Source organism: Vombatus ursinus, unplaced genomic scaffold, assembly GCF_900497805.2.
Source record: "Vombatus ursinus unplaced genomic scaffold, bare-nosed wombat genome assembly UNPS02010461.1, whole genome shotgun sequence".
Lineage (NCBI taxonomy): Eukaryota > Metazoa > Chordata > Mammalia > Diprotodontia > Vombatidae > Vombatus > Vombatus ursinus.
Window position 1 is genome coordinate 8442909 of NW_020950239.1, and position 9549 is coordinate 8452457.

A 9549-nucleotide genomic window follows, 5' to 3' on the forward strand; every position below is an offset into this window, starting at 1 on the left:
TATATGGTGGTAAAATATTGTACATCAGGTAAAAATCAAGACCACATTCAAAGATCTAGCACAAAAAAGAATAATGCCATAACACAAACATAGGACACTTATGGCTTATGCCCAAAGTGCTTTCCCGTCTCTCACGTAACTATCTTAACAACCCTGGGAGGAAGGCAAGGTTTCTTCCCCAGCTTACAGAGGCAACAGCGGTTTGGGGATTTGCCTGGTTAAAGTTTCAAGAACTCCACTGGAGCCCAGGTCATCTACAGTAAGTTTCTTTCAAGCTACTAAGCAAACTCAGAAAAGTGAAGACTACTCCAGGATTCTGTATCACACCCTCTCTCAGGGGACCCAAAGTGAATAAAAGACAGGGAAATTAAATGAGATAAGTAACAAACTGGAGCAACACAATTTAACTAAAAGATCCAAGAAGAAACGATAACCAGTAAATACTATTTTGCAGGCCAATGCTGGCATCCTGGGGTAGAACCAAGAAACAGTTTTCAGCTATTGAACTAAGAAAAAAATTATTTTCCTAATAACGGAAAATAGGTTAAGAGTTTGCAATTAAGCCTTGATTTTTAAGGAATGTAAATACAATATAAAAAGCTATCCATCTTCAAGTCTTTAAAACACTCCCCCTCTTACCCAATGGAACTGTATTAGGCAAAAAAGAAACTTTAAAATGGAAAGAACAGTTATTTTGTAGAACAAGAAACTCCTTGGGGGCAGTGTTGAATCCTAAAAGCCTTTCAGAGTAACTGGATATAGCAGGCATTTTTAAAATGCTTGCTGAAGAAAAAAGAAGGCAACTGAAAGATAGACTGGGAAAATCCTAGAGAAACCTAAATTCAAGCATATTCTTTAAGGAGTTTATAAAATACTTAATAGTCTGACAACCTTATGGGCATGTCAAAACCTGTTAGGTCTCAGTTTAATCACATGAAAAATAAAGAATATCAAAAAACTCAAAAAGATTTTGTGAGAAGAGGGGCTTCTAAGGCATGAATGCTATATCTGCAAGTAGAGATATAAAATTTAAATATTTGAAGGCTAATGACAAAACTTAAGTTGTATCAGTAAAATGCCAAAAAAAAAAAAAGATACTCTGAATTCTGCATAGTATGTAAAATGCTGGCCACAAAAAGAAAAGGACTCCCAACACAAATTGGATGTTATATGATGATAGGAACGTATTATTCAACTGCCAAAAGAATTCTAATCTCCATTTGAGATCAGGGTTGGCCTTTCCCCCCCACCTTTTCTACCAAGGGTCCCTTATATCAGAGTCATAAAAATCTCTTCTCTGCTCCCTACCACAATATTTTTTTCCCAACCATAATCCCTAATATAGATGCCTTTAATAATTTTTTAAAACAGCTTCTCAACTTATACATTTCCCCTAGAACCTCGACAGGTGTCAGGTTACATTCCAGCTACATGTCCAGATACATTCTGGACAACGAACTACAAAGGTACTTAATGAAGCATTTCCAAAGTAGGTAATCAAAGAGAAATCAGAAAGACCACATATGGCCATTCCTAGAAATAAAATGTTATAATATTAAAAGATTATTTCATCTGGAGAATCATCCTCCTTCTGGGTTCAAATCCAGGTTACCTATCAGAATTCAATTAAAAACAGCAGCTTTATTAGATGCCCAAAGGCCCACAGAATGTTTAGCTAGGTCATTTTCTTCACTTAATGAAGTCTAAATTAAGAGGCAAATATAGACTTAGGTAGGAATTTCCCTACTCTTCCCAGAAAGCAAATTAAGGCTTAACAGGACGTTCTCCCTTGAAAAGTATAGCATCACAAAGGTCCAGGTATATGCAATTCTTGCACTTGGATGAACCGCAGGAGGAAGATTCTGGTCATCATCAGTGTTGTATTATGCAACAGCATATACCGTAATACCCATCCACTGAATTCTCTTTCAACAGACACGTATTAAACACCTATTTCATGCAAGGCCCTAGAGAGACAAAGATGAAGAACCTTCAGCAGCTGCTGCGCCGACGCCGTCGTCGTCTCCTGCCCTTCCCCCCACCCCCACCGATGCCACAGGACACAAGCTCCAGACGTTTACAATCTAGGAGAGGTTTGGATAAAACAAATACGGAAATAAAAAAGAACAAGTTACAATGTGGTACAAGTTAGAACAGCAGAAATACATGGGTAAGGTCAAACAGAGAGGCAAGAGAGATTATTGGAAGGAATCATTTCCAGCTGGGGAGGGAGTAGGGAACATTTCCGAAGGTGATGCTTGAGCTGGCCCTAAAGGATGTATGGAAGGGGCCTATTAGAGACAGGGTGGCAAGAAACACGATCTGGAAAGGCTGGCAGTGGGGTTTGGCTAGGGATGGAATACAGAACCCAGGACGTGCAAAGCAGAGTATCATAAAACATGGCCGCAAAGGTAGGCTGGAGCCAGACAGTGGTGGGCTCTAAAGTGAACGTGCCCATCACATATAACAAAACAAGAAAGCCGGTATATCGTCCTCACGGGGATTCAGCACAAAATACATCATTCAGAAAGGGAAAACAAAACATCCATTAAAAATGAGGTTTCGCTATTTTTTCCTCTGAATGGAGAGGCAAAGGGATGGCCTACCTATTCCCCCCACCCCCTAAATTAATTCTTCCCTACATGTCTGCGGAGAAGAGACGTATAAAAATCGAGACCTCGGGAGCAAGTCCCTTTATCCCCGTTTCCGGGTCCGTGGAAGGAGGGAGGCTCGGCCAGGATGAGCTGCCAACCCCGAGGGGCTGCGAAACGGAGGAAAGGCCTCCCACCTGCAAAGAGAGGCCGCGGAGGAGGCCCGGGACCCCCTCCCCCTCCCCCACCCGGGGAAGGACGGATGCACGGGCTGGGGGCGGGGGTGCGCGGGCGCCCCCGGGGTCTCGCTCGCTCGCAGCGACGATGCCCGGAGGCCGCGACTCCAGCCTCGGCCCCCCCCCCCCCCCCCCCCGGCGGGGCCCGGCCCCCCCCCCCCCCCCCCCCCCCCGCCCCCCGGGGCCGGGTCTGCGCTCCCCGCTGTCTGCCCGCCGCCCTCACCTCGGCCCGGCCCCGGCTCCCCTCGCGCGCCCGCGGCGCCAGCCAGAACAATGTCCTGCGGCGGCTCGCGCCAGACGGCTGCCTCGAGCCGGGGTGCGCCAGCGGTTTGTCCCCTCCCGGCCACCGCACCACCAGCACCCCCCCACACACACACATTTACACACACACACACACACACACGCACACACACCTCCAACCAACAGCAGCGGAGGCCAGCCGACGAACAGACTCAGTTCACAGAAGAGGCTGCGGCGGATGGTCCGCGTTCGCTCCGCTCGGCCCGGCCTCCCCGACGCAACAAAAAACCCCCGGAGCGAGTCTCGGGCGCTGTCCTGCGGGGCGCGCGCACGCGTGTCTCTCTCGCTGCCTCTCTCTCCGACTCCCCTCCTTCTCCAGGGCTCTGGCAGCGAGCGACAGCGAACCCTGGGGTCCCGCCCCCTTTACCACCGCCCACTCTTATTGTTTTACCCCTGCCAGGTCGGCTGGGGAGCCCCGTCGGGGCGGCTTCGGCCAACCACCGAGTCTCTTACCGTGGGCCCGCCTTCCCTCCCCCCAGCCCTTTCCCTTTTCTGAGCACGCGCAGACCGCGGCGACCCTGGCGCCCGTTCTCGCGCTCCCTCCCGCTCGCGGCCCGGACTGGAGAAAACCGGAACCGGCCTCTGGAACGCCGGTCCTCCCCCGCCCGCGCGCTCCCGCGGCTTTGACGTCATTGGAAGCTAGGAGCCGGGAGCCCGGTTAGCTGGTCCTCCCCTAAAACAGGGCGGGCGCAGGAGGCTCTCCTGCTGCAACATTGTAATCTTGGCAGATGCAAGGATAGGATGGTTCGTGCCAAGGGAAAAAAAGATGTAACAGTTTGGTCTACAGAGATATTTACACGTTGCTGCAGTTACAGTTTGCAGGCGAGCGGCTACAGTTTCAGCCCAGTGTGGAGCTGGGGGGGGGGGGGGTGTAGTTCGAAGAACCTTGGACTGGGCAGTTCTAGTCCTAGTCTACCACCTGTGTTCTAGTCTCAGCTCTACCAGACGGCCAACAAGCGTTTGTTAAATGCTTTCTATGTGCCGGGCACTGCGCCAAGCGGTGGGTATACAAAGAAAGGCCGAAGTCCCTGCTCTCAAGAAGGTCACATTCTAGCTACAATATTTCCAGCTGCTCGTTTTTTGTGCATATCCAAAAACTAGATACAAATGGCAAAACTAAAACTAAAATAGAGACAAAGTAGATGAACTAAAAGAGATGAGGAAAAGAATCCCATGGCTTGGGTCTATGCAGCCAGTCCAAAGGCAGAGAGACAGGAGATGGGGAGTCCTGGATGTAGAAATAGCCCAGTGTAAATGGATCATAGAACACGGAAGAGTGTAAAGTGTAAGCAACAAAAAAAGAAAAAAAGAAAGCAGTAGGAAGATGCCAAGTTACAAAAGGCTTTGAATGCCAATCAGAGGACTTTGGGTTGATCCTGGAGGTAATAGGGAACCACTAGGGTTTATTGAGTAGAGAGACTAGGCAGACCTAGGCTTTAAGAGATGAGTGGAGGATAAATTGGAGGGAAGGACTTGAATAGTCCAGGTGAGAGGTGATCAGGGTGAACTAGGGTGATGGCTGGATGAATGGAGAACAGGAATACATAGGAAAGATCCTTTGAAGGCAGGAAAGACTGGCAAAAGATTGGATATGTTGGTGAGTTAGAGTGAGGATCTAAAATGACATTCTGAGGGGCAGGTAGGTGGTGCAGTGGATAGAGCACGGGCCCTGAAGTCCCTGGGTTCAAATCCAGCCTCAGAACAAACACTTGACACTTATAGCTGTGTGACCCTGGGCAAATCACTTAACCCCAATTGCCTTAAAAAAAAAAAATAAAATGACATTCTAGCCTGAGAGGCTGGTGATACCCTCAATAATAATGGAATGGAAGAAGTTAGGGCAGATAATGAGTTCTATCCTCTTTGGTAAAACAACTGACCTGGAAAACAGATCCAGCTACCCTGCTCTCAAGAAGGTCACATTCTAGCTACAATATTTCCAACTGCTCGTTTTTTGTACATATGCAAAAACTAGGTACAAATGGCAAAACTAAAACTAAAATAGAGACAAAGTAGATGAAGGAACTTCAGAGGCGGAAGGCACTGGGTAGGATTTGAGCTGTCTTCAAGGAAGCCAGAGTAACTGAAAGAGTTAAGGAGGGAAAGAATCCCATGGTTTGGGCCTATGCAGCCAGTCCAAAGGCAGAGATTATTATTCTACCTGAAAACTATGATGAAAAAAAGAGCCTGGACAGCATCCTTCAAGAAATCATCAAGGAAAACTGCCCCGAGGTCCTAGAACCAGAGGGTAAAGTAGCCATTGAAAGAATCCACCAATCACCTCCTGAAAGAGAGCCCAAATTGAAAACACCAAGCAATATAGTAGCCAAATTCCAAAATTACCAGGTCAAAGAGAAAATACTGTAAGCAGACAGAAAGAAACAATTTAAATACCATGGAACCACAATCAGGATTATGCAGGACCTTGCAGCTTCTACATTAAAAGATCATATGCTGTTAAATATGATATTCTGTAAGGCAAAGGAGATTGGATTACAACCAAGAATCAACTACCCAGTGAAAATGAGCATAATCTTTCAGGGGAGGAGATGTATATTCAACCAAACAGGGGACTTCCAAACCTTCCTCATAAAAAGACCAAAGCTCAACAGAAAATTTGATCTTCAAATGCAAGACTTAAGAGAGGCATAAAAAGGTAAACAGGACAGAAAAAAACAACAACATGTTATTAATAAAGGCTAACTGTTTACATCCCTACAAGGGAAGATGACCCTCAGTGATTTGAACCTTACTCTCATCAGATTTGGCTGAAGGAGAAAATAACATAATCAGTTAGGTATAGAAATCTAACTTGCCCTTTGGCAGTAGGAAGGAAAATGGGAAAGAAAAAGGAAAGGGGATAGAAGTGAGGGAAGAAGTAGTAAGGGTAAAGGGGAAGAAAAGGGAGGGGCTGCTAGAAGGGAGGCGGGACTGAGGGAGCTGTGGTGAAAAGCAAAACACTAGTGAGGAGGAAAAGGGAGAAAGGAGAAAGAAAAGCATAAACAGGGAGGAAATAGGATGGAGAGAAAGACGCAGATAGTAGTCATAACTGTGAATGGGATGAACTCTCCCATAAAATGAAAGTGATAGCAGAATGGATTAAACACTATAATCCTACAATATATTGTTTACAGGAAACACATTTGAAACAGGAACACACATAGGGTAAAGGTAAAAGGCTGGAGTATTAAGCTTTAGCTGAAGTAAAAAAAACAGGGGTAGCAATCCTAATCTCAGACAAAGCAAAAGCAAAAATAGATCTTATCAAAAGAGATAAGGAAGGCAACTACATCATGCTAAAAGGCACCATAGACAATGAAGTAATATGTATATATGTACTATATTATTATTATGTTATATATAACCACAAAATAAACAAGAAAGACATTAAGGAGGTGAATAGAATTTTAGAAAAGTTAGATATGGTAGCTCACTGGAGAAAACTGAATGGGGATAGAAAGGAATATACTTTTTTCTCAGTGGTACATGGCACATACACAAAAATTGCCCATGTACTAGGGCATAAAAACCTCGCAATCCAATGCAGAAAGGCAGAAATATTAAATGCATCCTTTTCAGATCATGATGCAATAAAAATTATATATAATAAAGGGCCATGGAAAGATATACTAGAAAATAATTGGAAACTAAATAATCTAATCCTAAAGAATGAATGGGTCAAACAACAAATCATAGAAACACTCAATAACTTCATTCAAGAGAATGACAATAATGAGACAACATAACAAAACTTATGGGATGCATTAAAAGCAGTTCTTAGCGGAAGTTTTATATCTCTAAATGCTTACATGAATAAAATAGATAAAGAGGAGATCAATGAATGGGGCATGTAACTAAAAAAACTAGAAAAAGAACAAATTAAAAATCTTCAATTAAATACCAAATTAGAAATATTGGAAACCAAAGGAGAGATTAATAAAATTGAAACTGAGAAAACTATTGAACTAAATAAAACTAAGAACTGGTTTTATGGGGGGGGAAAAGATAAACCCTTGGTTAATTTAATAAAAAGAAGAAGAAGAAGAAAACCAAATTACTAGTATCAAAAAATAAAAAGAATGAATCCACCACCAAGGAAGAAGAAATTAAAACAATAATTAGGAACTATTTTGCCCAATTATATATTCGACAATCTTAGTGAAATGGATGAATATTTACAAAAATATAAATTGCCCAAATTAACACAAGAGGAAGTAAAATACTTAAAAAACCCCATCTCAGAAAAAGAAATTGAACAAGTCATTGATGAACTCCCTAGTGAAAACTCTCCAGGGCCAGATGGATTTACAAGTGAATTCTATCAAACATTGAAAGAACAATTAATTCCAATACTATATAGACTATTTGGGAAAATAAGTGAAGAAGGAGTCTTGCCAAATTCTTTTTATGATACAAATATGGTGCTGATACCTAACCAGGAAGAGTCAAAGCAGATAAAGAAAATTATAGACCAATTCCCCTAAGGAATATAGATGCAAAAATTTTAAATAAAATATTAGCAAATAGATTACAGCAACTTATCACAAGAATAATATACTATGACCAGGTAGGATTTATACCAGGAATGCAGGGCTGGTTCAATATTAGGAAAACTATCAGCATAATTGATCATATCAGCAACAAAACTAACAGAAACCACACGATCGTCTCAATAGATACAGAAAAAGCTTTTGACAACGTACAACATCCATTCCTATTAAAAACACTAGAGAGCATAGGAATAAATAGAGTCTTCCTTAAAATAATAAGTAGCATCTACCTAAAACTTCAACAAGAATCATATGTAAAGGGGAGAAGCTAGAAGCATTACCAATAAGATCGGGGGTGAAACAAGGATGTCCATCATCACCACTGTAGTTCAATATCACACTGGAAATGTTAGCTTTAGTAATAAGAGAAAAAAAAGAAATTGAAGGTATTAGAATAGGCAAAGAAGAAACAAAGCTATCACTCTTCATAGATGATGTGATGATATACCTAGAGAATCAAGCAAAAAACTACTTGAAATAATAAACAACTTTAGCAAAGTTGCAGGCCATAAAATAAATCCACACAAATCATCGGCATTTCTATATATTACCAACAAAGGCCAACAGTAAGAGATAGAAAGAGAAATTCCATTTAAAGTTACTGTAGACATTATAAAATATTTAGAAGTCTACCTACCAGGAACTATATGAACACAATTACAAAACACTTTTTATACTAATAAAGTCAGATCTAAATAATTGGAAAAACATCAGTTGCTCATGGGTAGGCCAAGCTAATGTAATAAAAATGACAATTCTACCTAAGCTAATTTACTTATTCAGTGCCTTACCAAGCAAACTACCAAAAAATTATTTTGTAGAGCCAGAAAAAATTATAAGATTCATTTGGAATAACAAAAGGTCCAGAATATCAAGAGAACTAATGAAAAGAAATGCAGGGGATCATGGCCAAGCTGTTCCAGATCTTAAATTATATTATAAAGCATCAATCATCAAAACTACTTGGTACAGGCTAAGAAATAGAGTGGTGGATCACTGGAATAGTTAGGTATGCAAGACACAGTAGTCAATGATTATAGTAATCTACTATTTGATAAACCCAAAGTCCCCAGCTTCTGGGATAAGAACTCCCTATTTGACAAAAACTACTGGGAAAACTGGAAAAGAGCATGGCAGAAATTAGGCATAGACCAAAATCTTACACCATATACCAAAATAAAGTCAAAATGGGTTCATGATTTAGATATAAAGACTGATACTATAAGCGAACTGAGAGAAAAAGGAATAGTTTACCTATCAGATTTATGGAGAACAGAAGAATTCATGACCATAACAGGAGATAAAGAACATTACAAAATGCAAAATGGATAATTTTGATTACATTAAATTGAAAAGTTTTTGCATAAACAAAGCCAATGTGACCAAGATTAGGAGGAAAGCAGAAGACTGGGAAAGAATTTTTATAACCAGTATCTCTGATTAGGGCCTCATTTCTAAAATATAGAGAGAACTAAGTCAAATTTATAAGAATACAGGTCATTCCCCAGTTGATAAATGGTCAAAGGATATGAACAGGCAGTTCTCAGATAAAGAAATTAAAGCCATCTATAGTCATATTAAAAAATGCTCTAAATCACTATTGATTAGAGAAATGCGAATCAAAACAACTCCGAGGTACCACATCATACCTATCAGATTGGCCAACATGATAAAACAGGAAAATGATAAATGTTGGGGAATATGTGGGAAAATTGGAACACTAATGCGTTATTGGTGGAGTTGTGAAATGATCCAACCATTTTGGAGAAGAATTTGGAACTAAGCCCAAAGGGCTATAAAAATGTGCATACCTTTTGACCCAGCAATAGCACTTCTAAGGCTGTATCCCAAAGAGATCATAAAAATGGGAAA

General features: G+C 41.6%; 1 protein-coding gene across 2 annotated transcripts in view; it reads right to left on the reverse strand.

Annotated features, from left to right (window-relative positions):
- Nucleotides 1-3464, reverse strand: part of G3BP2 (G3BP stress granule assembly factor 2) — a 43737-nt gene extending 40273 nt beyond the window's left edge. For both annotated transcript variants that reach the window (XM_027854530.1, XM_027854529.1), the window contains exon 1: nucleotides 3241-3464. The gene's annotated coding sequence lies outside the window, so the exon portion shown is untranslated. The remainder of the gene's footprint in view (nucleotides 1-3240) is intronic.
- Between the last annotated feature and the right edge of the window lie 6085 nt (nucleotides 3465-9549).